The sequence below is a fragment of the Wyeomyia smithii genome, chromosome 1 (assembly GCF_029784165.1).
Source record: "Wyeomyia smithii strain HCP4-BCI-WySm-NY-G18 chromosome 1, ASM2978416v1, whole genome shotgun sequence".
NCBI classification, from domain to species: Eukaryota; Metazoa; Arthropoda; class Insecta; order Diptera; family Culicidae; genus Wyeomyia; species Wyeomyia smithii.
In genome coordinates this window covers 75,077,371-75,082,242 of record NC_073694.1, presented here as the reverse complement: position 1 = coordinate 75,082,242, position 4,872 = coordinate 75,077,371, and the positions used below count along the sequence as shown (strand labels likewise).

Below are 4,872 nucleotides of genomic sequence, written 5' to 3'. Positions count from 1 at the left end.
GGTAACTCGTGTATTGTTATTTTGCGAACTCAAACGGAGATAAACAATTTGCGTCTAATCGAGACGAAAGCAAAACAACGCTTGTCAGTGTGTAGGAGTTTTGTTTTGATTTTTGTTGTTGTGGCAAGCAACATACTCGCCACTGCATGTTAATTTTAATTCGTAGTTTAGTTTGTGATAAGTGTTTTAGTAGATAGGGTTAAAATTATCGGTGTGAATTGTCTCGCGTGTTAGTTAAAATTAGGTCCCGTTTCTCCTCCCGCGGCGGAAAAGTGAAGTGCAATAATGGCGAAGAAGCCAAACGCGGTTGTGTTGGTTGGAAGCTTGATGGGAAGAAGCGTCAAGCTGGGTGTTTTTCCATGCTACGGGGGAGATCGCAGTGAACCGCCAACAAGAAAGGACGCGTTTTTTGGTCCGCCTGAAAAGGAATCGCGACGGGAGCGAGGAGTGTGCGTGTGTGAGCGAAAAAAATTAAGAAACGCTGTGAGAAGTGCCGTGTTGAAGAAACCCGAACGGTGCGTGTGAGCCCCCCCCCCTCTCGTGAAATATACTCCGTCAGTGCGGAAAAAGCCGCTACAGAGAGTGCTGGATCGCCACGCCAGCAGCGAGTAGCCGAAATAATTCACTGCCAACGGCTTCCTTTGTCAAACCCGCCATTGCGAGGAGGACGGAAGGTAAGTGTTAGGTTTTCTTTTCTGTTTTCTATTTATTTTGTTTTATTTAATTTAATTGTTATTTATTTATTTATTTGTCCTAATTGAATTTTTGGTAAAGTACCCCAGTGCTGCACCGTCTGCCGGGTAAATCGGCCCCGTAAAAGCTGGGGTGGTAAGCGATAACTTACAATTGGCGCCCAACTGAAATAGAATTTTTTCGGAAAAATATTCTGAAGGAATATTTTTCCTCCCGAGCGTGGGGTACTTTCACCAAAAGTTAGTTTTGGATAGAATAAACACAGTGGCGAGGACTTTTTCCGCAATAGTCGCGTTTTTTTCTCGTATATTGTTGTTTTCATTATATTTTAGGTCGGTGTTAGGCTTCATTTTATTGTTTTGCAGAACGATTTCTTGCTTTTCCAGCGTGACTTTGTTCTTGGGTTTTGAGACCATTACCGACTTAGGTTGACATTCGCTGCGAAGTTCCTAAAATTTAAAAAACAGTGAACCTAATCCTACCGTATTCATACCATACACTACAATTACAAAGTTTCATTCATCTCCCAGTTTTGATTTTGTGGATCATACATTTATTTTCCAACATGGCCGACAGAGTACTGTCCGTTGAGGAATTCAACGCAGCGTATCTGCAAATGCGTGTTGACCATTTGCATCCCGATGAGGTCGATTTTGAACTTATCTCCCGCGGTGTTGTGATCCCTTCGGAGAGTGAAAAATCGGGTTCGCAGCGACGTCGTCGTTTGAGAGGATTACTGAACATCGAAATGGAACAAACAGCGGAAGCTGTTCGGTCATTTAAGGGAGATGTTCAGGAAGAAATCGCTTTGTGTCGTGGGAAGTTTGAGTCCATGAGGGAAGATCTACAGTACAGGTGCCCAAACAAAGAGATTTATCGGAGCAGACTGCTCCATTTAGGATTTCGACTTCAACTTTTGCAAAAATATGCCATTGGGGAGATTTTTACGGAAATTGAAAACATTTTCCTGGATGTCATGGCGCTGTACGATTATCATTTCGGTGAAAATCCTATTCCACCCATTCCTTCCCACGAAGATGTGGATGGGAAAACCGGGGAGAGTTCTTCGGGTCAAAATCCCGATCCGAAACCCACTCCGGCCAGAAATGATAATGATGTCAGCGACAGGGCATTCGGACAAGAACTGTTGAGTGTCTTATTGGAAATAAGGGCGGAGATTCGGGGTGTGCAGGATCAAATGGCCAAGAATGAGACTCACAACGATGCGCGTGTTAGTTCTCTTCAACGATCCGTAGAGGTCCTGGGCCATGAAATGACCGCCTTTACAAAGATTGCTGCAGATCTCCATCAAACGAAACAAGAGGTGAAAGAGCTACGGGAAACTGTTTCGGGATTACAGCAATTCATCAAAAGAACCATTTTACAACCTGTTGGTGAAGATCCTCCACCCAAAATGGATAACTATCATGAAGATGATGATCCCGAACCAGAGGATCTTCCCGTAGTTCAACAACCGATGAATCAAAGGGGCACTTCTAAGAATTCTGGTCTGTCTATTCATCATCCCCATTCCAGTTATTTCAAACAATCTCCGCTCCCGAACTACAACTATCATAACAGTTATGGTAGCGTAGGTTCGATCGAGCCTGCGGCGTATTACCGTCGTTTCCAACGCGTAGCCGATTGGAAAATCAACAAGTACGCTGGGAATGATGAAGGGACGGGCCTGAATGAGTTCTTGGAATCCGTGCACCAGTATGCCGAGTCCGAACAGATTTCCGAAGAGGAGTTATTCAACTCAGCAATGCATCTATTCACCGGCAATGCCTTGGCATGGTATAGAGCTATGCGGTCGCAAAAGCGGTTGTATAATTGGAACCATTTAGTTTGCGAGTTGAGGGCGAATTTCGTTCACCCTGAGCTCGACGCTACGTTGAGCATGAAAGCATCTCATCGGCGACAGCAGCGAAATGAATCCTTCCAGCAGTATTACCTGGAAATGGAGTCAATTTTCCGAGCTATGACCACGCCATTGTCCCCAAGTGAGAAACTCGATCTGCTTAAGAGAAATCTTAAGCTAGATTACAAACAGTATCTCATCTTGAGGCCGGTGAATACGCTTGCTGAGCTTCTGACTGTCGGCAAATCTCTCGATGCTTCACGAACCCCAATTTACTCCAAAGTATTTGGTGGTTCCAAGGAAGTAGCTACAGTTTCTGAGAATCCGGCTTACAGTGGTCCGAAGCCAACCCAACTGCAGCAGGGAAATGCGAGATTTGCCAAATCAAAAGTATTCTATAAGAGTGCCCCGAGAACCTCACAGCCGGCTACTAAGCCACCTCAGAATCTCCCAAAGGATTCGAGAGGCCAGCCGGATAAGAATCTCCATGGGAAAGCGGATAACGAGAATAAATCCGCTCAGTCACAGAAAACGGTCATCTCTTTACATTACCTGGTGGAAAACCATCGCCCACCGCATCTCGGTTCCTGTTACAACTGCGGAACTCGCGGACACGAGCATGAAGAGTGTCAGAAACCAAAGAGAATTTTCTGTGTGCTGTGTGGATTTAAGGGTTTTGAAGCTTCCCATTGTCCCTATTGCCTAAAAAACGGGATTCGGTCCAATTAAAGCCGCCATTGGTATCCGACCAGCGCACCATCGAACAGCTAGTCATACCTCCCGAAGTGCTCCAAAATTTTCGACCTGCCGGCGATGAGGACTATTGCGACCAGCTTTCCGTACAAACGATCAGTTTTAATCTGCTTTCGGATAATCGACCATTTGCCTGGGTTGAAGTTCATGGTTCGAAGTTCGCAGCCCTGCTCGACAGTGGCAGTAATGCCACGATCATTAGCATGCGACTTCTTCAGAGAATTTCCCCCACCGCTTCGAAGGATTTAGATCAACCATGCGAGTTACGCTCGGCTGGTGGTCAGATCATGCCTGTTCAAGGCCAGTGTTATCTTCTTTTCACCTTCGAAAAGAAGACCAAAGTCGTTTGTACCCTCATCGTCGAAAATTTGAGTGTGGATTGTCTGTTGGGGATGGATTTTTGGAGAACCTTTGGAATTACTCCAGAATTACATGGATGTGCTGTGGTTAACCCTGGTCAGATGCACGTTTTGGAGGCTAATGAGTGCTCGAATGTATCGACACTCACTCCAGAACAAGCGCAGCGGGTGGATGAGGTAAAGTCTCTCTTCCAGGGCGTTGTTCCAGGTAAACTGAACACAACCACCTTGACTGAGCACAGGATTGTAATAAAAGAGGAGTTCCGAGGTAAGGATCCAGTAATCCGCTATCCGCACAAGATGAGTCCAGAAAAACTGTTCAAGGTATGGGCCGAGTTAGACAGATGGCATTCGATTGGAATCTTATTAAACCCGCGTAGTCCGCTTTCCCCGGGGCATAGGTTGATGTCGAATCCCTTTGTTCGGGTACGGGTCACCTGTACTGCCAGCGTCGAAAATTCCTTATGGCTGCTCCGGTTGCAGCAGACACCACTTTCTGTTTACCGTGACACTTGTAAACACGGTAGACTGGCCGCTTGAAGGCCGGAAAATATTAAATAAACCCCACACCAATCCCACCGACGGGAATATTCCTTATTCCATTTTGGGGAATAAAAAAAACACTTTTTGTCCCTCTTCAGCGGGGATTTTCACGTTGGAATCTCTTCCTTCTGCAGGGGAAGGACTCAAACTCACGACCGAGGGCGTTTTCTGATCGAAAACCCTCTCAAAATCGACGAAAATGAATAAAATTCGCGGTCCGTGGCGAATCGCGACGTCGCGACCGATTTGTTTTTATTTACTGTTTTCTATCATTCTCTTTTCCCCTCCCGACTGAGTATCGTCATCAAGGGAATCATTTCCATTCTGTTCCTTGTGACACTTCTCAGTGAGGGAGTGCGTGAAGTTACCCCACTCACTGTTGTTGCGCGTAGCGCTTAGTGAGGAGACACTGAGCAAAATCTTCACGTTAACTTCATATCAAAATCACAACACCGCATGAAATATAATGTTTTAATTCGATTTTAATTATTTATTATTATAAATTGTCAAATTTTAACCTGTTTTTACGTTTATTTCAATGTGTTGGCGTCAGGATCATTCTTCCGATTACGAGAGGAATCAGAACGAACTAGCCATAGTCCCAAGGTCTTGCTCAAACGACTCTTTTCGAGTCATTCTTGATGCGGTAAAGATCAACCTGAG

General features: G+C 45.2%; 1 long non-coding RNA gene across 1 annotated transcript; it reads right to left on the bottom strand.

Annotated features, from left to right (window-relative positions):
* Positions 1–815: 815 nt before the first annotated feature.
* LOC129717966 (uncharacterized) lies at positions 816–4,418 on the bottom strand. Its single transcript, XR_008726779.1, has 3 exons — positions 4,171–4,418; positions 1,203–1,376; positions 816–1,142 (listed from the first exon to the last, which is right to left on the bottom strand). It is a non-coding gene; the product is annotated as an uncharacterized LOC129717966 (long non-coding RNA).
* Between the last annotated feature and the right edge of the window lie 454 nt (positions 4,419–4,872).